This window comes from Pollicipes pollicipes, unplaced genomic scaffold (genome assembly GCF_011947565.3).
Source record: "Pollicipes pollicipes isolate AB1234 unplaced genomic scaffold, Ppol_2.1 Scaffold_2555;HRSCAF=2994_pilon_pilon_pilon, whole genome shotgun sequence".
In the NCBI taxonomy this organism is placed as follows: domain Eukaryota; kingdom Metazoa; phylum Arthropoda; class Thecostraca; order Pollicipedomorpha; family Pollicipedidae; genus Pollicipes; species Pollicipes pollicipes.
In genome coordinates, this window is record NW_023596136.1 from 1,928,190 (window position 1) to 1,953,652 (window position 25,463).

The following is a 25,463-nucleotide window of genomic DNA, read 5'->3' on the forward strand; positions in this document are numbered from 1 at the left end:
CCTCTAACCTTGTTATCTCGGATTCCTGATCATGCTGATAAAATAACTCATTACTGAGCCTTCGCGGATCTGAGCCACGGCACCGAGCAGCTCCCCCCCCCCCCCCCCCCACCTCACCCAGCACCCGCCCACCCTTCCGGCGCCGTCGTCCTCTCCCCGCCGCAGCGACCGAACTGCCGGCGATGAGGCGGAGCACCACGTTTAAAAATACCGCCCCGCGCTTCGTTGTACAGGTCCTGCACAGGCTGTGGTCTCGGCCACGTCGGCAGCTGGCCGCGTGTGAGGGACGAGGCGGCGGCGGCGGTGGCGGCGGACCCGGCTAACGAGCCACCCGAGCTGTCCGCCGGCGGCGCAGACCGCTCGGCCCGGCGCCGGCGGCCGGGTCTCGCCGGCCGCCGCCGGCGCCGCCGCCGCCGGGCCTCGTCGGCAGACGCCGCCGGCCGGGCGTGGCGCGTCGCCAGGGAGCTGGCCAGACCCGGGCACAGCGCCTGCCGACCTGGCGCGGTGGAGAGGTCGTCGGGACTGGGCCACCAGAGCGGCTGCAGGGACTGGACCGCCAGATCGACGGCAGGGACCGGGCCGCCCCGATGATGCAATGGGACGACAACGCGCCGTTCGGCGCAGTGACCCGCCGCAGCTCTGGGGCCTTTCGTGGCATACACGATTACATTGCACCAGCCTTGTAGGGACACCCGCCTTCCCCACAGGAGGGCACTGCGGAGCACGACAGAAATGTGGCGTCAGTGGAAAACCACGGAGGACGGACCCACCAAGGTCGAGCGCAGAACCTTCCCAGAATCGGTGACAGGCCGGTGTTCCCGGGCCCCCGCCGCCGCCTCGCGGGGCGCGCGGGCGGGGGCGGACGCACAGTCGCGGTACGGGCCGCGCCGGCGCCGTTCGGTGTCAGGCAGGCGCACAAACGGCTGGCCCGTCCGCCGCGCAGGAGGCTCCGGCACCGCCCTCGACGCACACAAGCAGAGGGCCGGCCGCCGACACACTCCAGGCGGCGGGGACTACTCGGAGACGCGCAGCAGACGCCGCGGGAGGCGCAGGTGGGCGACTTAGACCAAGACCAGATCGAGCTAGGGTCATGGCACGCATCTTGGACTGTCCGCTTCATGGGCAGTTTCGAAAACTGTGTCAAAAGTCGCTATAGACAGACATTTCCGGAGACTTACGGTAGGATCAGGGTTACAGGCACGAACGCTGGATACCAGGGACGTTGCACGAACCACAAATATCTCACGTCGCCATTCCAGAGCCGGTACCAGCCTTAGATAAGACAGCCGATGCACCGCAAGGTCCTAAGTGCGCGTAAGTATGCGGTACTGTGTGGCGTAGATTTCCTCCCGCCGCCAGAGCTGCTGTTCCGGAGTGTCCCGTTCCACCATACGGTTTTTTCGACATGCTTAAAGTTGCCTCGCACGTATGTACATCACACGCCATAGTTCTCGCGATAGAAATGGCTCCTGAGAAATAAAAGTTATGTAACCAGGTTGGCGAGTGTCTGTGTTTGAAAGTGCCTGAGTCAGGCGTCACCGTGTCTGGTATCATGGCTGAGCAGCCAATGGAGTGGATTTAAGCAAACCAAAAGTTTTCACAATCACAAAAAACGTCAGCTAGAAAAGACGTGCTCCGCTTTGAAGGCCTCTCCGCAGGAGCGAGTGGACCACGAAGGCGCGGAAATCCCCTGCGGTCTGAAGCGCTGGCGGCCGCGACAGGTGACCACTGCACGTGCAGGCCCTGACAGGAGGCTACCGCCGGGGACGGCGCCGGCCCGGCCCGTCACCAGAGGTCGATCCTGTTGGTCGCGGCCGCTGCTATTACCGCAACACGGCGCTCAGTCCTGGACCGTTGAGATAATCCCGCCCCACCTCCAGGCCCGCTGTTGAGAGTCTGAGGGCGAAAACCCCGGCCGGCCCCCCTGCACAAGCGCATGACTCAGAAGCTCATGCCAGAAATCGGAGAAGGAGCATTGGCCGTATGCAACGCGACCTGCCGAGCTGTCACCAAGCGGACTGCATTGGAACTGTTCGCTGTTCCGCACGCGAGTAGCGCTTCTAAGCCGCATCGTCTTAAAAAGAACCGGTGTCACCTGATCTGCCCACGCAAAAAGCCGGCGTCAGCTGGTGAGCACGCACAGACCCGCGTCAGCTGATCTGTCCACTCCAGCCCAGTTATACCCTCAGAGCCGACCCGCAAAGGATCAGTGTCAGCTAACGGCCCACATAGGGTCAGTGTCAGCTAACGGGTACACATAGGGCCAGTGTCAGCTAATCGGCCCACACAGGATTGGTGTCAGTTAATCGGCCCACACAGGGATGGTGTCAGCTTGCGGAACCATATAGGGCCAGTGTCAGCTAATCGGCCCACATAGGGTTGGTGTCAGCTAACCCGCCCACATAGCCAGTGTCAGCTAACCCGCCCACAGACGGCCAGTGTCAGCCAACGGGCACACACAGAGGCAGAGTCGATCATCTACTTCGGAGCTGGCCAAAGACGCGGCAGTTGCCGGGCTCCCAGACTTGCCCCACTCCTCCCCCCCCCCCCCCCTTCCGACCCGGCCACAGCCGGGCGTCACGACTCGCTGGCCCAGACGCCAGCCGTGACGTCAGAGCAGGTGGTGACGTCACTGAGCGCGGTCAAAGGCCACGGCCGGTAGGCCCCCGACACAGCGGGCCGGTCGGCGGCCCCGCCGGCCGCCTGTGCTGCATGTACAGCGCGACCGGTTGGCCTGGTGGGGGTAAACCCGCATGATGGGACGTCGTTTGGTCTCTGTGCACACTTGCCTATAGGTTTAGCCGCGCTGATAGAAATGGTGGCTATGATTGTGCACTGTTCCATGTGGTAAAACTATGTCCTAAAAATTGTTGACGGGTGATTTGATAACTGATCACTGAGACTTGGTACTCCGAGGCGAGAAATACACTGAGAAACTGAAGCCATTTTTCAAAGATCTTGATGGAACGTTAAGAAGTGGAAAGCTTCGACGCAAAATCTGATAACAAGGGAATATTGTATATTTTCGGTTCAGCGAAGAGAAGTGCACATTTATTGTTGAACGGAGGGAAGCCCATGTTTCATTTTTAGGCGAGCTCGCCTTGAATCAAGTACCTTAGGCGCTAAGATACTGAGGACAGGAGAGCTAGGACGTTATAATAACACTAACGTCAATCTGGCAGTTGAACAAGTCCGAAGCGCTCCGTTACAATCCATGTTGACAGTTCCTACCAACGGGTGAGGTCTTGGTGATGGGGTGTTACCAGTACCTCACAAAGCGATCCCTTCTGAAGCAGTCCTTACCAAGCTCAGGCGCATGCCGATCGTAAACACTCCTGTCAGAGGAGCCGTGCAGACATGTAGCAAAACGGAGTCGGGCAGCTTGCGCCGCCAGCAGTCTGCGCTAAGTTTAGTATACCCCACCCTGGCGGCACGTAAATAGCCCTGAGCGTATTGCTGAGCACGCCGGAGGATCACTGAGGTCCGGCTGAGATGGTCCGGACGCGCCTCGCCAGCGCTGCCACGCCTCCCGTTGCCGCGTACACATGTCTGAAGGGGAAGGCTTCCAAGCAGTGGACTCATCTTATCCCTGCATCCCATTGTTTGGTCGACTACCCGGAGAGACCAGACTAATAGGGTGGAAGCCACAACGGGCTGACCAGGCTCGCTGTCATCCTTCTGTCGTCTGTCGTCTGACCTGCCCAATAGTCGCAGGTCAGCCACGCATGTGGCTCAGGTGCGGCGCGTCGGTCCTAAAGGCTCAGTCCAGTCGGCACTAAAGGCTCAGTGCACTCGATCAGGAGTGATCATGTGGCACATCCAGTCGGCACTAAAGGCTCAGTGCACTCGATCAGAGGTGACCATGTGGCACATTCAGCCGGCACTAAAGGCTCAGTACGCTCGATCAGGAGTGATCATGTGGCACATCCAGCCGGCACTAAGGGCTCAGTGCACTCCACCAGGTGTGATCGTGTGGCACATCCAGTCCGGCACTCTAAAGGCTCAATGCACTCGATCAGGAGTGATCGTGTGGCACATCCAGTCGGCACTAAAGGCTCAGTGCACTCCACCAGGTGTGATCGTGTGGCACATTCAGTCGGCACTAAAGGCTCAGTGAAGTGCACATTGTGCGCTCGATCAGGAGTGATCATGTGGCACATCCAGTCGGCACTAAAGGCTCAGTGCACTCCACCAGGTGTGATCGTGTGGCACATCCAGTCCGGCACTCTAAAGGCTCAATGCACTCGATCAGGAGTGATCGTGTGGCACATCCAGACGGCACTAAAGGCTCACTGCACCTGATCAGAAGTGAGCCGTCCGCGCACAAACGGTTCTCACGAAGTGAACCTATCAGTCTACAAAAAGGCGGACAAAGAGTCCGGGTGCCGCCATATTTGGCTGGGCGGCAGGGCCGGCCGCAATCAGGGCTAGCGATCGCTAATCCGGCCGGCCGGGCCGCCCGAGAGGAAGTACAGCGCCACGGTCAGCTACCATCGGCAGCACGATCTCGGCTCGCGTCGCGGCCGCGGCCTGGCACGGCCGGCACAGAGCCGTCACTGGACGTCGCGGAGCCGCCGGAGTCGCACGAGAACGGCGCGGTGGCAAAGCCGCACATCCACGCGAGATCCGTGCTGTTGACGGTCGCCCGCCTCAGTGAAGCTGGTGACGAGCTTCGCACGAGTGCGGCGTGAAGTGTGTAGTCAAGCCAGGCTGAGGGCGGGCGCTTGGCACCGGCGAAGAGGGTGAATCAGCGTCGGTGCACGCCGGGAGAGGGATCAGCGCCGGCTGGGCAAAGCCGGCCAACATCGGCTGGTGAAGGAGAGACGTGATCAGCGCCAGCTAATGAAGGCAGGCGATTTGGATGTTAAGAGGGAGCTATTGAGGATGGCACGGCTGGTAAAAACGGCGATTCTGGGAGGCACTTAACTGACGAGCCCAGGGTATTAGCCAACACCCTGGGAGGTCTGGGTTTTTCGTGAGATTCAGGTTTTTGCTGCGGAACAGGAGGGAACCAATCTAACTGGAAAGGACCAAACCGGCAGCAAAGCGCGCGTAATTGTGCCGACAGATGGACATGGCATAGCTGAAAATCCCCCCAAAGAAGCAATTTCCATTGCTCAGCATCCGCCTCTTGTTTCCATTTGTTTCTTGCAAACGTTCACGGATTTCTTCATTCCATTAAATTAGACCAAAGCAGACGGGGCATTAGAGGCATCGAATTCGTTTAACGCATAATGGTCTGCTCACACGGACGCCTTGCTGTGTGCGTTGGACGCGCGCTAATAGCTCCGGGCCATAACCCACGCGTTTGTCCGTGTTTTAATTTTGCTTAATTCGTTATCTTTTCGAAAGCTACCCGCACTGCATCTGAAATCTCTTTCCGTCTCTCGTGTGGTCATAATGGACATCTTTTGGGCAGAACAACGACGAAATCTTGATTCGCAAAGTTGGAATGCCTAACAACCAACTCCCTATTCGCATATTTGTGATGGCTAGAAGTGGTTTAACGATCATCACTTTGTCTGGATGCTGGAATATTTAATGAGCTTTTACCGGACGTTTGGAACTAAGGTCTGATTTGCACCAGAGTGAGCATGCCGTCTTGGATCCCAATATGCGCGCCCTCCGATACGCGTTATACGTCACACTTCTCTCATGAAGTCCTTGTTTTACGCAGGTCTGCTGCACGTAAAAACCGTGTGAACAGATCATGATTATAGCAGTAGATCATATGGCATCGAACATATCTTCATTAGTTCCAGCTAGCCACAACAGTACATCTCACCAGCTCCTCTTAGCCGCATTAATCGATATGTAATATCTATTCTAGACACAATAGAGTAGGGGCCAATGTCGCGCAGCGTCATGGAAGTCACTCGTTGAATTTTAGCCAAATTTGAGTAATCAAGTATTGGTATCGTTATATCTTAAAACGCATATGTTTAAAAAGAGTAGTAAGTGACGTCAGCACTCAGCTACGACGCAGCCATGCCAAGGCAACCAGCTAAATGGTCCGTTCACCCGGCCATTTTTTTACCCGCGCCGGCCGCGCGTAAAAGGTGGATGACGTCATGAGAAAAAGTGTGACGCGCAACACAAACTCGACGGTACTCAAACTGGAAAAAATACAGCTTGTTAGTCTGCGCATTTAAGTCATGCATACGGTTCAGAGTTTGAAATAAGGCACATCTGAAAACTGCAATCGATAACCCACCGCCAATGACCTATACCCCTGACAAAAATAGGTCGCGTGTAAGGCATTCAAGTGCCAACGAAGTTCCTTGTGATAGCCATCTCTCACAAGGATGAAGGATGGCCAGCATCGCCTGATGGGAGAAGCAAGAAGCAAGCATAGATTGCCTGCAACGACGGTATCTGTCAATGGCTCAAAAGTATGACGCATTCAGCACAAGCGTCACGTGAGCAGAAGCGCGGTTTTTAACTTGCGTGCAAAAAAATGAACAGATCCGTAGGTTGCCACCACTGTTAGCTGACTTGCCGAGAATAACACACGATTAGGTTCGTTGCCCTACATGCATGTCATGATGTAACAATGACCGTATTCACTCATGCTCTTCCGTTTGCGGGCCCAATCGACGCAGCTTTCTGTCATTGGGGCTTTACGACGCACTTAGCTGATGAGACTATGAGGCTAATGGCGTCACCTGCCTCTCACCCTGGAAGGAGGGGAGGGCACCGCGGGGGTCGAATCCCGTACCTCTGGTTTCCCAGACACTAACGCAGACGCGTTAACCACTACACTACCGGCACCCCTCGCACCTTACTTCATTCCACTTACACATCGATGTCTCACGCCTCGCTCGCCTTCGTTCTCCCCCTTCTTGACCCACTTCTATCGTCGTCAGTGTTGGACTAAGTTCCGTCCGTGTGGGAGCTATTCACGAGCTTGGCTGTTATTTACCAAGCGAGCTTTTGAACGATGGCGTGCGAGTCATATCATAAGTGGCCGCCCCACATGGTCCGAGGTAGCGTCCACCGTATGTGTTTTACAGACGTTACCCGTGATCAGGCTACTTGAAGCACCTTACCCGTATCGGTACCAGAACACCGTATCAGGTAACCGTATGGGTAATTAACAAACCATACGAGACAGCCCTAAGCCTTTCCGTTCATCCACTTATCGGGTATTCTCTGTACGCAGATAAGATTACGGTAAAACGAAGTGTACTTATTGTATGCAATCTCCAGGGCCATTCGCCGGGGCAAGTGCCGTTCTTCTAAGCGAGTTCTGATGGAGATGGACATATGGATGTTATGCCACCAGACAGTCTCGCCCGCTGTGCTCTTCGTTTCTTGCCATGATATTGTTGTTTCCTCTATGATACATGCAACTTTTTTATCCTTTAGCGAGACACAATCTCCCACGCCGATTATAACGAGAGCAAACCGACAGCAGGGCCTAAACCACGAATCGGCGCATAGTTGGGGAATAAGTCCCAACTGTTTTCTAGTACCAAGTACCAAGTACCAAGAAAGCACACTTCTCCCACCACTGGCAGGCTCATGACTTTGAACTTGGGATGTGGATTGGGCGTCAGCATCCGCCTGAGCGTCACCAGTTAATGAACAGCACTCGGATACTTCATGTTACGACTACGGGGTACCAAAAGCATTTCACCTGTCCTGCAGTTTCATTGTCATAAGCCGGCAGCTTTATCAGAATGCGATCTTTCGCTTGGAGAATTATCCAAAACTGGGGAAAACCAGCGTGCCTATTTAGTATGGGAGGCCCATGTCGGTTTTCGTAATCATTCGGCGACACTTTCGAGATAAATCCACGCAAATTATCACGTGCTTGCTCCTAATAAACACCGCGTGTGACTGCCAGAACAGTCGATATTACAGCCATATTGGCCGCATCACACAAGCATGGTCCAAAATTTTGCTCTTCATTTAGCCCCCATTACTTTCTCAAGAAAAAAACATTTTAGGGAGTCCAGCTGACCAGGAAATTGACCTTGTCAGCAGTGAAAGATGGGATGCGTTTTGTGGCGGTGATCCTAGAGAGGAGAGACGTGATGGAGGAGATGAGGGTTATGCACCGTGTTATGGGGGTCGCATGTAAGGAGCCCTCGCCAGCACATGTCGCTAACACCGCCGTGGTCGTGTTCCGTGACCCCACTTCAGGTCGCGACGTAAGGACATACTGCGGCTCGACGACAGGCCGGCCCCGGTTGCTCATCCATAGGAGGGCATCGTCCGTAAGTCGGCTCGTCCGGGGGTACGAGGCTGCCTGCGGTGCTCGGGGCCGCTGCGAGGCAGTACGCCAGTCTCACGTCTCGCGGCCGGCCGGTCCGCGTGTCGCACGAGGCCGCCTGCGGTGCCCGAGTCCGCTCCGGGCCGTGCACTGATCTCACGTCTCGCGGCCGGTCAGTCCACGCGTCGCGCGGTACATGGGGGAGGCGGGAAACCCAGGCGCGTGCCACCCTGGCGCCGCGCCAGCGCTGGCAGTAGCGCAGGCGGGGACGTGCGGCACCGCGACAGAGGTTTCGGTGACCGAAGCCGTACGGCGCTCTCCAGGGCGGGCCAGCCGCACCGCTGCACCGATCGACCGATCCAGGCATGCGTGGCCCCGCAGACGGAAGATGTGGCTTCAGCGAGGAGGCCTCAGGCACGGATTTGGCCAGGGGACGATATTTGCAATAAACATCGGCTCATCGACTGGCAGGGTCCCGCATTCAGGGGTAGCACGCAGACATCGCGAGCCAAGCCGGTGTGCCACTGCGCGGTAAACACGATTGAAAAGCATGCACCATTTAAGGCTGGAAACGTTCTGAAACAAGAAGTCGCCATGGCAACCATGGCCATCATTCAAGGTGTATGCCAGTCAGCATACGCATGAACACTGCCTGCTGCGCGCGCCAAGCAGACCCGCCACACCACATATGAAGCGATACGGCATGTACTTACTTTTATTCTGCTGGCGTCCCATTAAGAGCATGGTGAAATTCTGCTGCGGGGCCCAAACGGTGTGGTCGGCCAAGGCATGGTCTAAGCCCTGGACGGGGCCACCTAGTGAATTTGTCGACACCATGCACGCCTCGTCACGCGCGTGTGACCATTGTTGATCGACACCAGAAGCACACAATCAGCGACTGGTGGCCCCTCACTGGCTCAGCACACACGCTGTGGACACCACTTCACTGCAGCTCGCGCGCCGAATATATCACTACGGAGTAACATGCTGTTATCTCCGGCTGCTCGCACCAATCATCGTCTGTTCTCTTGCCGATCCGTTCTCCGCGCTGGACTGGGGTGTTTATGTTCCAGTTGGTGTTAAATGCCTCCCCTGCAGTGGACGAGTCTAAGTCGAAACATCCTTTCCAACCGGTGAGCGCCCTATTTATGGTCCCTGGAAGTTCAAATAAGCGTGAAAGGCAAACGTGACTAAAAAGACACTTGGAGACAGGAAAGAAACTCCTGAACTTCTGTCTTGAAATCGTAATAAGAGCAACGCAAAGCAACAGTCTTACTCTGCTTGAACTAGAGAAGCGAAATTGGGTAGCAACCACATGAAAGGAGCCGCCGCCCACGGCAAAGCATTATCACGACAGAAAAGAAAACATGTTCACCACTGCAAAATCTCAACAGTGGGACCAAAGTGCCCAAACACGAGCACGCCCATGGAATATTACCTGTTGTCGACGTCAGAACCCCGTCGCGTAACGGTGTCAGCTTACAAGTCACGACAGTTTATGGAGATATTTCGGTGCCACAGCACCATTCCTAAGACCTACGAAAGAATTACTCACTGAAGAACACTATTACACCTTGAATGCGACTTGACTAGGCCGCTGCGAACGTTGGACAGAACTACGCCGCGCAATGCCCAGCTGACCGGCACCAGCCGCGCCCTCTCCCCGACCAGCCGCACTCTACAATGACGCTTGAGTTGCCAAGCGATGCCACGGCGAGAAAATCTCTAGATACAAAAAGGCTTCATATGTGAAGACTTTTTCAGTGATGGATCTGGTATAGTTGTTACATGGGAGAATGGTCCATGCAATGTAACATTCCACAACCGAATAATTAGGCATTTAGGCACGAAAATAGTGGCGTCACAAGGGCTTTGGCGCCACTTTGGCTTTCAAAGTTTGGAAAATTCATTCTAAGTTCGTGGTGGTGCACAGAAAAGAAATCAAGCCGTTTATGATCCTTGTCTGATTTGAAAGGGTTCACGCGCTTCTGAATGGACGCAGTGGTGAAATTTGTGGTTAATCCAAACAAATAGGCAGCTCTATCGTCTTAAAAGCAAAAAATACGAGCAGGAACAACAGAAAAGCTGAAGAAAGAGATTGAAGAACTCTTTTCTGACGATGAAGGAGCTAGTTGCATTGAAAACAAGTGTCAGTAGCTTAAGGACCAACTGAAGACTGTAAAGGAAGGTAGTGAAAACATGTGTGACATCTTACAGTCTGATGAAGAAGCTGCGATATGTATGGAAGAAACATATCAATTTACCGACGCCTGTGACGACCTGATGGTGGTGGTATCAAAGAAACAGGACAATAATGCCACAGAAAAGACGAGAAATGAAAGTGTCTGTACAGTGAAAGGAATAAAAACAACCGAAGCTGCCAGTGTTCGAAGGAAATGCAGCCAAATTCGAGAGATTGGGAAGCCGTTTTCGACGCATTCATTGGAGACACTGAAATGGATCCGAAGTTAAAAAGATATACCTGAAAAACAGCTTAGCCGGTGAAGCACTGGAGCTTGCAGAAGGCTACAAACCACCCGAGACCGGCTATAGAAATGCTAGAGAACAGCTGAAAGAGAAGTATGGTGGAAAAACGAGACGAATCTATCACGAACTCAACGAAAACCGGCACTTCTCGAACATCGCTAAAGGAGACACGAAGCGCCTGGAACAGTTCGCCAATCACGTGGCCTATCTCATCACCTCATTGAAGGAGATCGGTTCAGTTAGCGGCCTGTCTGATGTGTGGGCTTATTTCATTCTGGTGGCCGAAAAACTTCACCATTCATGTATCAAAAACTATCAAAGATGGTTAGGAACAGCAAGCCGTGAAGACAGCTTCGAAACCTTCACTGAGTGGCTAGCTGAAGAAACTCGGCTTGAAGAAAGGGCGAAGGAGATGACCAAATCAGAAGACGAACCAGAAGCAATGAGGCAGAAAAACAGAGAAAGAAGAGCGTATGCCACGAATAAGATCAGCAATTTACGTGATGCAAATCAGACGCAACCAAGCTGCTATGTGTGTCAAGCGCGTCATCTGCTGCGTGATTGTGCGGGGTTCCAAAGCTGGGATGAATAGAGAAGATAGGATTTTGTAAATCAGAAAGGATCTGTTTCAGATGCCTCAGCGGGAAGCACCGTGGCGTCACGTGCAGGTCATTCCCAAGATATGCGGCTGATGGATGTGGCGGAAGCCATCACATTTTGCTGCACGCGCAGCAGCAGGAGCAGCACCAGTAGCCGCACCGTATGCCGAGTGAGGACCAGTCTGCGCAATGGCCAAATGTCCCTGAAGTAAAAGAGTTTTGCCCATCTCGACAGGCAAGTGAAAATAGTGGGATCAGTTCCAGGGGTGCACAGAGAAACTTGAATATTCCCAGTACAAGTTACAACACGTCGACCTCAGAACCAAAAGTGACGTGTGGGAAAGTAGCCTTCCAGACTGCGCTTTGTAGTGGTACAATATGGACATCATTCGGTTGTGCTTAACGCGCTGCTTGATCCCTGCTCAGATGCCTCATTCATGACGAAGGCTGCCGCGAGTGAGCTAGAATTCGATGGAGAAGAGCAAGTGCTTCAGTTGGGTACTGTCAGCGGCACAGAAGATGTCACCATGAAGACGGGCATGGTGAAGTTGTCAAGTCTCCACAGCAGCTACGAAGCGTCAGTGAATGTTCACGTGATACAAGGTCTCGATGGTGCATCAGTGCGTACTAACTGCAGCGCAGTGTAGAAGCGGTGACCGCATGTGAAGACCGTACCATTCCCAAATATGAAGAGCAGCAGTGCCGACATCCTCATCGGTCTGTGTGCGGAGACAACTCAGCTATTTGTGCCGCTTGGCTCCGTGAAAGGCGCTGCCTCTGACCCAGTGGCAATTTTCATTCCTTGGGCTGGACAGCGTTTGGCTTTATCGAAGAGAAACACGTCGGATCTGAATGCTGTGACCTGAAGATGAGGAAAAACATGACTCACGTGTCAAAAACATTGACTCACATCGCAAGAAAAACATGTCAAGAGGAAATAGAAGCGATTAAGTCAATGACCGATTTAGAGGTCATTCAAATCAGAGAGCCAGAAGAAAGCCTCATGTGACGTGAAGAGCAGGGGCGCTGAAAAAGGTATCGGAGCCACTCTCGTACAGCGGTCATCGGTACCAGGCGGCGGTCTCGTCAAGAGACGTAGAGCCACAGCTGATGAGCAACTATAGCGCCACAATGCAGCGTCTTGTGCGGTTGGAGCAATCTCTGAAGCGACTCGGTGGCGAGCTGCCGGCCAAGTGCGGTGAAATTCTTGAAGAGTACGTGAAGAAGGGCTACATGTCAAAAGTGTCCGTCTCCGAAAGGACAAACATCGGCTAGAAGGAGTGGTTCCTGCCACATTTTCCAGTCATCCGAGAGGAGAAGGCATCAACAAAAATCCGGATCGTATACGATGCAGCCGCCAAGTATCGAGGAGTGAGTCTGAATTCGCAAGTTCTCCCTGGGCCGTCTCTCTACACCGATCTCGTCGAGACTCTGCTCGGCTTTCGGCTGCACCGCACCGCGCTAATCGGCGACATCTGCGAGATGTTTTTACAAGTTGAGCTCGCGTCAGATGACAGAAAATACCACCGAGTGCTGTGGCGAAGTATGAAGGACGAGGAGCCCACAGTATATGAAGCAAACCCCTGGCTGTTTGAGAACGCGGCCGCTCCATTCGTCGCACAGTTCGTGCTGAAAGAAGACGCTCGACAACATGCAGAAAAGTAGCCACTGGGTTCCGATGTGCCGGTGAAGCACCTCTACATGGATGACGGCATTCAATCGTTCAGGACAGAACAGGAGGCCATCGAAGCTAGGAAGCATGTCAGCAGTATTCTCGAAGATGGTGGGATGAAGATTAAGAAGTGGATGTCGAACAATGCGAAATTGCTGAAAGCAATCCTCGTCGAGGAAAGAGCTATCAGCCCGCGCCACTTCTTTGAAGATCAGGGCTCGGTGCCGACGAAGACTCTTGGAGTAGCTTGGACAACAGATGAGGACCACCTCTCCATAGACACGTCAAAACGAGAAATCCTGTCTGAAAACTTGACCAGAAGGACATGTCTGAGGGAGATAGCCTCTGTCTTCAACCCACTAGGCCTGTTTGTGCCACTCACCATTCGAGGGAAGATGCTGTTTCAGCAGACATGGATCAGCGGAGTGGACTGGGATGACATACTTCCGGGCGACCAGCAGCTGAAGTGGTCTGATTGGTTTGTCGACCCGCAGCAGCTCAGCAGTCTCCCAGTGCCGCGCTGCATTCATCCCTTCTCAGAGGTCACCCTTCAGGAGATTCACGTGTTCTTTGACGCGTCAGAACAAGCATATGGCGCAGCCATCTACGTCGTGTCCGAAAGTGGTGGCGAATGATTCTCTCAGCTCGCATTGGCACGCGCGAGAGTGGCGCCGCGAGCGAAGAGACAAACATTCCCAAGACTGGAGCTGATGGGCGCACTGCTGGGATTAAGACTTGTGAAGACGCTGTGCACGGCAATGGGAAAGACAATTGAAGACGTGCAGTTTTGGTCTGACTCGATGGACGTGCTATGCTGGATTCGAAATGAAGTCCGCCGTTTTCAGCCGTTTGTCTCCCACGGGGTATCGGAGATTCGTGAGCTGACAGCACCCGAGCAGTGGCAGCACGTGCCAGGGTCGGACAACCCGGCGGACGCACCCACCAGGGGCTTGACTTTAAAGGATATTTCGGAGAGTCAGCTGTGGTGGAGTGGACCGAAGTTTCTGCTGAGAGACGAAAGCGGATGGCCACGGAAGGAATAATTCGCCACAGAAGAGTTCTACCAGTCTGAGATAAAGAAGGACCAGCAGAAGAATGTGTTTGCTGTGCGAGCTCCGTCGGGTCCCAGCTAGCGGCTAAACCCGACAAACTTCTCAAGCTGGACAAGACTGTTGAGAGTCACAGGCTGTGTGCAGAGATTCATCAGAGTTCTGCACGAGGAGATCTCTCAAACGAGCACCTCTCCACCGGACAGAGAACTAAACCCAGGGGAGCTAAAATAAGCTGAGAAGATCCGGGTTTAACAAGCGCAGAAGGATGCGTTCCGAAATGAAACAGAGCAGCTTCGAAAAGTGAAGATGTCGGGCGCACGACCGCAGAGAGCATGCCGCCGGAGTGCTGTGAAACAGCTCAGCCCATTCTTGGATGAAGATGGGACCATCCGGGTCGGCGGCCGACTGCAGCGATCAGAGCTGAGTTTTGAAGTCAAACATCCGATGCTTCTGCCGAAAAAGCACGTCATTAGCAGGCTGGTTATCCAGCATGTCCATGGAAAAGCTGAACATGGACTGGGCGTAGAGCACACATTAGCTGAGCTGAGAACGAGGTTTTGGATTCCTGCAGCGAGAGAGATGATAAAGTCTTGCGTCCGCAGGTGTGTTACGTGTCAGAAGTTACAGAAGAAGCCAGAATCACAAGAAATGGCGCTGATGATAAATGCACGGGTGCGTCCGTCTCTCTGAGCCTTCGACAGATGTGCTGTTGACTACGCCGGACCATTGTGGACAAAGCAGGGACGAGGGAAGACGCGACAAAAACATTTTTGCGTTGCATTGCTATGCATTTTTGTCTGCCTACAAACCAAGGCTGCGCATCTGGCGATGGCCTACTCACTGGACACCGCCAGCTTCATACGCGCTCTAATGCGGTTCATCTCGCGCCGAGGTCGACAGCCGAGATCAGATCTGACAACGGGAGAAACTTTGAAAGGGCCGCTAAAGAACTGAAGAGAGAAGTTCAGGAGCTCAACAGCGATACGATTCAAAGAGAGCTCCCGAAATGCCGGACGAAGTGGATCTTCAATCCTCCTGGCGCACCCCATTTCAATGGAGTGTGTGAAACGTTGGTCAAGGTGGTCAAGAAGGCGCTGGTGAAGACTTTGTAATGAGCGGATCTCACCGATGAGGAGCTGAGCACAGCGTTCTGCAGAGCTGAAGGGCTGCTCAGCACCCACCCACTGAGAGCCATCTCGTCTCATACAAGCGACCTGCCGCCGCTGACACCAGGAGACTTCATCACGGGTCGATCAAGAGTTGAGATGACACCTTTAGCGAGCACAGATGGTAGCAGCCTCCGTCAGCGCTGGAGACGGTTGCAGCAGCTTAGCACAGAGTTCTGGCGTCGCTGGGTACGTGAATACCTGCTGACTCTGCAAGCGCGACAGAAATGGACTGAAGTCAGAAGGAACCTGCGAGAAGGAGAAGTGGTCCTGCTTATTGATCACAACGTGCCGCGAGGAACCTGGCCGATGGCGCGAGTAGAGAAGACGTATCCAGGACCAGATGGCCTGGCCAGAGAGGTTGATGTGAATACGTCAAAGGAACTATTCAAGAGGCCAGTTACCAAAATCATCCGCATGGAAATGGAGCAGTGATGTTCTCATGGGGGATGTAGAAGTGATGATCCGAATGACGAGAGTGGTCATTCAGGGTCGGGGGAGATGTTAAGGAGGATCTGTTGTATGTTGTGCACGAGCGTTGCCCGCGCGACGGTGTATTTTTTAAAGAGGCAAATCAAGCAGTCTTGGAGAGATGAAGAAAAGAATTTGTCGTGTTTTCATAGTAAGAGCAGCTAGTTATTTCAGAATATGACGAGTTCATTTATTAAGCACTTAAGTTAGTTATAACGTAAATCACAACGCAAGGTCATATCACAACAACTCCCACTCCCAAAAGCCTCCTCTTCAGATTGCATTCTTCTTATTTTTCTTCTCAAAGGCTTGTTCTCTAGAAACATTTTGTTCCGAAGGCCTCCTTGACAAGGTATCTTGGTCAAATAGCCAGCTCAGGAAAACTGGTGTCTGAAAGTCAGTATTATCATGATGATCGTCCAAAAGACCTATTGGAACAAATAGAGCTTGCCTTTCGAAGATGACCCTAGCTTGCTCATCAGGAATTTGTCCACTTGGAGGTAGAAGATACGGCGCCAGCGTGAATGTGTTGAAATGAATATGTGGATGGAAAAGGCGATATGAAACACAAAACATATTTTCTAACATTTGGGAAGGGATACTTCTTGCGGTAGGCATAAGGCGTGTTATTCGAGACCGGTGTAGCAAACTCATTGGGCATAGAAGTTTACGGACAGCGACGGTATGTACCTCGTCCGTATGCCGTGCATAGCATCATCATTCCTCCCTTTAATTCGACCCTGGTGTTCAATCGCCTGCTTTATGGTCAGTTTGTGCGTGATAAAAGCAATCAGCTACTCAAGTGGGAGTGTCACGTGGACGTGTAAGAAGCGACGCATTTGGAACTGCCAGCTCCGACCGATACACAAATTCACAAACACGCCCGGTAGAACGGGTAAAGCGGATAATACTTGAAATTGCTTGCAAGACCAGAGATTCCTTGGTAAGGCACTACATAAAATATAGCATTGAAAAGCCACCTTCCACTTTCTTCGACTCGTGGAATTAGGGCCGTAGAATATTCACGTCTTACACCAAGCACCAAGTAGAAAGTGAAATACATTTGCGGGCTACAGTGCGCTGCCATGGTAACCGGGCGAGTGTTCGTAAGGCATGCTGTTGTCACTCAGATGCTCGCAGCTAAACGTTCGCACGCAAGTGTGTGTGTGTGTGTGTGTGTGTGTGTGTGTGTGTGTGTGTGTGTGTGTGTGTGTGTGTGTGTGTGTGTGTGTGTGTGTGTGTGTGTGTGTGTGTGTGTGTGTGTGTGTGTGTGTGTGTGTGTGTGTGTGTGTGTGTGTGTGTGTGTGTGTGTGTGTGTGTGTGTGTGTGTGTGTGTGTGTGTGTGTGTGTGTGTGTGTGTGTGTGTGTGTGTGTGTGTGTGTGTGTGTGTGTGTGTGTGTGTGTGTGTGTGTGTGTGTGTGTGTGTGTGTGTGTGTGTGTGTGTGTGTGTGTGTGTGTGTGTGTGTGTGTGTGTGTGTGTGTGTGTGTGTGTGTGTGTGTGTGTGTGTGTGTGTGTGTGTGTGTGTGTGTGTGTGTGTGTTGAGCGCCATTGTTCAGAAATCCCAATGTCGGTGGAGCTGACGTTCGTGTCAATGCTGTTTTATGACTGCAGAAGTCCACAAGAGAGCCATATTCGCATGACAATTGTCATGCGCAGCTCAGTGCAGAAAGATTGTCATGTGCATACTGGCTCTCTTCTATTCTCTTATTATGGCTTCCTATTTAGGTTTCGGTGTGTCGATGAGTCTGGTAAGTCGGTTGAATGGTTTTTGAAGTTCAATAATTTTTTTTAATCTAGGCTTCCTGTTGGGATGCGATGTATATGCATCATTTCCCCTCATACAGGGAAAGTGATGCAGGGATTTGACAGCCCGTTGTTTTGTTTATTTTGTGTGACAGCACAGAAATATCGTGGCCGCCAAGATTCCGAGTCGTGTGTGTGTGGGGTTTGAAGCACAAAGCATCAATGGTATTTGTCGATAGCGGGTCGAACCCGAGACACTCGCCCGCGCGGACATAACATGGCGCGGTTGGTAGGACACGATCCTGCGCTGGAAAACTCCATTACGGCGGCACAGCATACGCCGGGCGCCGAGCCGGCAGCAGCGCACATGGCGGTGGCGGCGGCGGCACAGGCGCAGGCGCCGCCAGCGGTTTTACAGCCCGTACAGGCCGCCGCGGAGAACCACAAGACGTCCACAGTTGATGTGCTGACACAGCTGGTCATGCAGCAACAGCAGATGCAGCAGATGCAGCAGATGCAGCAGATGCATCAACAGCGGATGACCGAGCTAATGACGCGACTCATGTCACCGGGGATAGTCACCGCGCTGCCAGCGAGCCAGGTGACTCAACGCGCCACAAATGAAACAGCCAGCGGTGGTCCGCCGCGCCGGCGATCGGCTGTTTCTGCGCTGCGGCTGCCGTCCTCTGCATCCTTGCGCGACTTTGATGCATGACGCTACCGGTTCCAGGAGTTCCGCGTCTCCGAGCGCCTGTCGGAGCTGCCGCCCGCCGAGCAGCGGGCTACACTGCCGACATCGCTGGACGACGAGTGGCTGAGAGTCGTGCGTTTCAGTCTGCCCATGTCCACGACCGAGGAGGACATTGATGTGATTATCACCGCAATGCTCGCGCATCTGCGGCGGCAACGAAATCCTGTGTTGGACCGCCGGGACTTCGATACCCGAGTGCAGGAGCGCGGAAAGGCGGTGGACGAATATCTGTGCGCCCTCCGTGAGATCTCTGCGTTTTGTGATCTGTGCCCAGCCTGCTAAGACGATAGTCGCGCGACCGGCTGGTGGTCGGCACGAACGACGAGGAGGCTCGCCGCCGCATGCTGGAGGTGCCTGACCTGACGTTGCGCAAGGCCGTCGACATATGCCGGGCGCCGGAAAATGCAGCGAACAGCAGCGCGGCGATAGGCGGCTCGGCGGCGGTTTCAATGGTCTTGAGCTACCGCCGGTCGCGCAGCCGAGCGGTCAGCCCCGGCAGCCGCAGCCCCAGCGTCTCGGGCACAGACGGCCGGGCTAGGCCGACATGTCGGAAGTGCAGTGCGCGGCCCCATGCCGGCGGTGCAACGTGCCCGGCGGCGTCCCGGAGATGCCATTCCTGCGGTCAAGTGGGACACTTCACCGCTGTGTGTCCCACCGGGGCCGGCCGTGACGGCGGTCCGTCGACACCGACGCGTGGTCGTACAAGGTCGACGGGCGGCCGCCTGCGGATGTCGCTGGTGGCGCACGCTCAGGTGAGCTCGGAGCGCGAGCCGCCAATCCGACGCACGGAACACGTAGCTGACGTGCTGCAACGAGGACACATGGCCCATCGGACTCCGCGCGTTCGCCTGCAGCTGCGCCGCGCGGACGGCGGCGTGTCGGAGACGGAATGGACACCGGACACAGGAGCTGAGACTTCAGCCCTATCGCTTCGCAGCGCGGAAAAGATGGGCCTGCGTGGTGAGGACCTTCAGCCGTCAGTCACCCGTCTGCTGAACGCCGACAACCGGGAAATGGAGTGCGTCGGCACCGGCGGCGTCACACTGCAGCTGGGTGACGCCGTCAGGACAGTGGATGTGTCCGTGATTCGCGGTCTGCACAGCCCTCTGCTGTCCTGACACGACTGCATGGAGCTCGGCATACTCCCTCTGAGCTTCCCGGCGCAGACTCGACAGGTCAGCAGGGGCCCGCCGCGCCGGCCGACGCCGGATCAGCATGTCACCGCTGCGTCACCGCCCGCGGCGCGCTCTCCGCCGGTCGCAGGGTACCGACGCCCTGGGACCGCGTCTGTCCCGGACAGCGGCGCGGCCAACTTCAGCGTTACCGCCGGGTACCGGCGCCCCGGGACCACGTCTGTCCCGGACAGCGGCGCGGCCAACTTCAGCGTTACCGGTGCCGGGACAGGGCCGACGGTGTCAGTGGCGGTGGCGCACGGCGGCGCGCAAGAGGCTACGTCGACGCAGGGAGAAGCCGGCTCGCCCTCAGACACAGAGGTGGAACCACCCATAACACAGCCGGAGCGCCTCGCTGGGGCCGGCGGCGCCGCCCCGACACGGCAGAGAACCGGCGGCGACGCCCCGGGACAGCAGAGCACTGATGGCGCCCCTCGGGACAGGAACGGAAACATCAGTTTGAAGCACTGAAGGCTGAGTTTCCCCGCGTCTTGGACGTCCAGTCACCTCTGAGGAAGATGGTGGGAGAGCCGATGCGAATCGAGCTGACAGATGACGCCGTCCCCCATGCGCTATCGACAGCGGGGAACATTCCGTTCTGCTGGAGACAGGATGTCGAGGAGCAGCTGGACGACCTCCTCAACAAGGACATCATAGAGCCCGTCGAGCACGCCACGCCGTGGTGTCACCCCATCGTCCCGGTGGCGAAGCGGTCGCCAGATGGTGCAGTGTCAGGCTGCCGCCTCACGGTCGATTTTACGAAGCTGAATCGATTCGTGAAGATGCCGGCCCACCCAGTCCACTCGCCGCAGGACGCGGTGGCGGCAATCACGCCTGGCGCGACCGTCTTCACCAAGCTGGACAGCAGGGCCGGCTACCACCAGGTCCCAAGCGGAGAGAAGGATCAAGATCTGACGTGCTTCATCACGCCGTGGGCAGGTTCAGGTACAAGGGGCCCCAATGGGCATCGTCAGCTCAGGCGATGTGTACAACCAGCGCGGCGATGCCGCCCTGGGAGACATCCCGAACACCTGCAAAATGGTGGACGATGTGCTCGCCTATGACTCTGAGTACAAAGCCCATGTAGCGCATGTGCGCCAAATGCCTCAGCGGTGTGAAGAGCATGGGATCACCCTGAACCCGGAAAAGTGCTGCTTCGCGGAGGCGGAAGTAGAATTCTGCGGCTACAGCATCAGCTCGACTGGCTACACCTCTGACGATAAGAAGATTCGAGCCATCAAGTCGTTCCCGAAGCCCAGCAATGTCAACGACCTGAGATCATTCATGGGCCTAGTCAACCAGTTGGGGTCCTCCCCTGACGTCGCCGCGGCCGCTGAGCCGCTCCGTCAGCTGATGCGGCCGCGGAACGCCTGGCTATGGACGCCGGCCTACGATCAGGCGTTCGCCGCCGTGAAGATGGCGCTGCCGTCGCCCCCCGTGGTCGACTTTTTTTTAACCCGCTGCGGCGGACGGAGCTGGAGACTGACGCAGTCCGCGACGGCGGTCTCGGTTTCTGTTTCCGTCAGCTCAACATGGCGTACCGGTGGCGCCTGATCCAGTGCGGATCTCGGTTCCTGTTGGAGACGGAGTCACACTACGCAGTGATTGAACTCGAGCTGCTGGCCCTGGCGTGGGAGTGCCGAAAATGCAGCATATATCTCAGCGGTATGCAACAGTTCGAGGTGATGGCGGATCATCGGCCGTTGATCCCCATTCTCAACTCGAAAAGCATGGCGGACATCGAAAACCCTCATCTGCAGCGTCTCCGGGAACGACTCAGCCAGTTGAACTTCGTCGCCACCTGGCGGCAGGGAAAGCTGCACGCCATCCTAGACGCGCTGTCTCGGGCGCCCGTGGATGACCCAACGCCTGACGACGAGGAAGTGAAGCAAGACGTCAGTCACCAGATCGCCAGCATGGTCGCCAGGCTCCTCAATGGCGACACCAACACCGACGGTGGCGCCAGCCCGCTCCGGGACGTCGCGCTGTCAGAGCTCAGCGCTGCCGCCGAGAAGGACACGGAGATGATTGCGCTGAAATATGCCATCTTGACCGGTTTTCCGGAGCATCGGACGCAGCTGGAGCCGCTGCTGAACCCCTACTGGGACCTCCGAGACTGTCTGGCGGTGGATGACGGCCTGGTGGTGTGCGGCCGGCGGTTGGTAATACCGCAGTGCCTCCGTCGCGCCACCCTCCAGAAACTTCACGCCAGCCACCAGGGCGTCGAGCGGACCAAGAGGCGGGCACGGCAGACGGGGTTTTGGCCCCGGATGGACCTGGACATCACGAGCTTCATTGGCGCCTGCAGCAAATGTCAACTGCACCTGCCCAGTCAGCAGAAAGAACCTATGATGACAGAGAAGGCACCCTCGCGAGTGTTCGAAGCCGTCTCCGCGGACTACTTCGTCTGGGCCGGACGGACCTTCCTGGTCTACGTTGACCGGCTCTCTGGCTGGCCATTAGTGTCACGGGTAACTGAAGAGACGTCAGCCAGAGACCTGGTGAGCAGCCTACGCGGCATGTTCGCCGCCACCGGCGTACCGGCCTACATCAGGACCGACGGAGAGCCCCAGTTCAGCGCCCGGCTCACCCGTGAGTTCTTCCGCCGGTGGGGTGTGGACCATCAACAGTCAACAACTCGCTACCCGCAGTCCAACGGGCACGCAGAGGCGGCCGTCAAGGTCGTCAAACGGCTCGTCCAGAAAACCACCGCCGGTGGAGACCTGAACGCGGACGATTTCACAGCCGGTTTCCTGGAGCTGAGAAACACCCCGTGGCGGACGGCCGATCTCCAGCGCAGATCTTGTACGGTCACCCGCTGTGCTTAGCAGTTCTGGTGCACCACCATACGTTCGCTCAACGCTGGCAGGGGGCCGCGGACGACTGCGATACCAAGGCGGCAAAACTTCTGGAGCGCTCCGTAGAGCGGTATGGCAAGTCAGCGAGGCGTCATCGCCCGCTGCGGGTCAGACAGCGTGTCCTCATCCAGGATCCGACCTCTCATCTGCGGGACCGCACCGGCACCGGCACCGGCGTCGGATCGCGGCGTGACAACCTCGTCCGGCTACCGAGCGGCCGCATCTTCTGGCGGAATCGTCGGTTCCTCCGTCCGCTTCAACCCCTGATCGCCAGCGCCGGCAGTCAGGAGGACAGCGCGACGACCAGCGACAGTCAGAATCACGGAGTGGATGGACCAGATGGTGGCGCCGCCGGCGTCGTGCCCAGTAAGCACCTGACCCGCCCCGATGGAGCCGGAGACGAGGACCTCTCAGCGCCGAGCACCGCCGAGCCAGAGGTCGCCAATGACAGCGCGCCGCCCAGCTTGACCGGCGGCCTGCGACGACCCGCGGCTGACACACCCGCCAACACCATGCCGGCGCCTATGTTGTCGCCGTCACCCCCGCTCCGATCCCCTCGACCCACTCGGCGGCTGTCTGTCCGGTGATCAGACCCGGTGTCGAGCACGGCTGAGTCTCCAGACGTCGCCGCCGACTTGCCGCCCAGCCTGGCCGGCGACCAGACGTGCGTTGCGTCTTACATCACGCCCATCACGGACCCGGCGCCTGTGGCGTCACCGCCGCCCCCGCCCCCGCCCCGGCTCCCGCCCCAGCGGGAGCCGAGGATCCGCCGCCGACCACAGTGTCTGTCAATCAGGTGGTCAGACCCGACGCATACGTATGTGTTAACGACCCCCTTCCCCCACCCGCCTCCCCGTGTCAGCCGGCAGCCCTTGTGTCTTTCTAATTTTGCCGCAGCCTGAGCTCGTTCAGCCTAGACTTATCTTAACCCTGTACCTATGTTAGACGTCTCGCGTCATCCCCTTCCGCAAGCGTCTTGGGGGGGGGGGGGGAGGTGTTGGGATGCGATGTATTTGCATCACTTCCCTTCATGCAGGGAAAGTGATGCGTGGATTATGCAGCCCGTTGTTTCGTTTATTTTATGTGGCGGCACAGAAATGCAGTTGCCGCCAAGACTCCGAATCGTGCGCGTGTGGGGTTTGAAGCACAAAGCATCAATCGCATTTGTCGATAGCGGGTCGAACCCGAGACACTCGCCCGCGCGGACGTGATACTGTCAAACACGCATTTGCGTGGGCATGGGAAAATGTGTCTTAAAATGTCCCTCATGTACGCAAACAAATAAAGGAAGCAAAGAAAACCACTCGTGTTTACGTAAATGCAGCTGTATCACATTATATGTAACTTTATCACAGTCACGTCAATACAGACTCGTATTCATATGAAAAGGAATTCGATATCCTAAAAAGTGATGAAGAGTACAAATTTGAGCATTCACGGCAAATTTAAACAGGGAAGAGCGTGCCGTTTCAAGCTGTAAGTGCGTATTGGTGCATCGAAAAGTCGACTTTAGTTTTCAGCTTGGTGCCAATGCTGCCGTAGGAGCCACGAGATCCCGTCCGGTTCAGCCTTGCACCATTTCTCATCGAGTCATTATGCATCGACCAACGTGAATAGCGATGTAAGCAAGCCGACGTGCTTGCTCACAAGTGCATATTGCTTCTTTCTGATCCAGTAACCGTCTTATTTCAATCAAGTGTAAATCAATGTTGGTATATGTATAAATACAAAAGGCCCAGAAAGGAGACATGTTGATGGAATTGTTAAGGTCATATAATTCCGAAACGCCCGCAGTCCAGAGCGCCCGCGCTGCTTTCCACTCCGTCCCCTGCCCAGCACTATGGGCCTCTCGGCCACCGCCGCACGTAGGACACCACTGTGCCCCTTAATCTGCCGACCTGGTTCTATGGGCATTTTAGGCCCGGCAAAGTGTTACAACATCACGCCAAGTGACGTGCAAATGATGTCTTAGACTTTACACATACGCAGAAAAACTGGCTACCTCCGTTCTGAACCATCCTTTCATCGGTGACAGACAACAGTATGCTTGTGTTCATGACAGACAACACCAATTGATGCAGCTCATGCCCCATGCCCCGGAACTCCTCAACTTGGATACCCATACCCTTTAAACTCGCAAACGTGTGTGCGCGGAGCTTGATGGGTGTTAGGTCCTTTTCTTTGTTTTCCCCCTCACGTGTTGTGAAGTTTTGCTGGCGGTGCGATTAACCGTGTTTACGTTACAGCTCATGCGATATAAGTTCGTGCTGGATCTTCGGGCAGGCCAAGCTGTCGCTACGACAGGAGTGTAGAACGAAAGCTCTCGTCTTGTCGGCCAGCGCGCGGCGCCTGCCGCCACCGTAATTTCGCAAGATATACCAGCGGACCCTGTCGATGCAGCGCGGCTCAGCGCAGGGCTTCTCGCCCTGCCTGCCACACAGGTAGGGTGTGCGGTCTTGGAACAGCCCGCTCAGCGTTCACCACAGAGCATCACAGCACTGAGCACACTACACCAGAAGGGGAAAATGTGCCAACTGCACGTGCCATTGTTTCGTTTACCTCGCTCAAACAGTCTTGGAATTTAACAAGTTACGTTTTGCTTCTGAACGCAAACAATTTCTAAAATATCTGCCTCCATTAGCGAGCAGTAGCAGACTCACGTTTTTATACAAGTCAAAACTCAGTATAAAGCCATTTGAAACACTTTGAAGGACCTCCACCCCCCAAAGGCCACAGAGTTCCACCCGCTTTGGTCATTCCTCAGAACCAACCCTAGAGCCTAGAGAGATCACGGTGCAAAGTAGCCCGTATAGCCTTTCTCCACGGTTTACATTTAACTTGAGCCGGAACAAAATGTGATTTATATTACAGACGCCCACCCTCCAGCTTTATCACCTGGAGCACCTCATTCGAAGCCATCGTTCGGCGGCCCACCTCGACTTCCATGCCGGCGCGGCCGGCAGACGACACCGCCGCCTGGCGTCAAGTTTCCGAATCAGCTGGCACTTGGCGCCGCGTACGGCCGGGTCTGCGACATACGCGAAGCCGGCGCCCGTATACCGCCCCTGTTGTGCGCACAATGCTGACTGCAGGGCTGCTTGCAGCACATCGTGGCGAGTGAATAATTGTTTTACATAGAAAAATGATGTTAGTTCAGACGTGAATATAAACTATCGTGCTACCTTCACAGCCCTTGAAAAACTAGAGCCGTGAGCTTGCAAGTCTGACCGCTGCTTGAAATGCGCTCACGTGCTTACATCCGTACTTGTTACA

The 25,463-nt window shown here is 55.4% G+C and overlaps 1 long non-coding RNA gene across 1 annotated transcript; it reads left to right on the forward strand.

Annotated features, from left to right (window-relative positions):
- Positions 1-887: 887 nt before the first annotated feature.
- On the forward strand, positions 888-25,452 carry LOC119112198 (uncharacterized). The gene is made up of 3 exons (XR_005095693.1): positions 888-1,052; positions 24,437-24,631; positions 25,062-25,452. It is a non-coding gene; the product is annotated as an uncharacterized LOC119112198 (long non-coding RNA).
- The last annotated feature ends 11 nt before the right edge of the window (positions 25,453-25,463 follow it).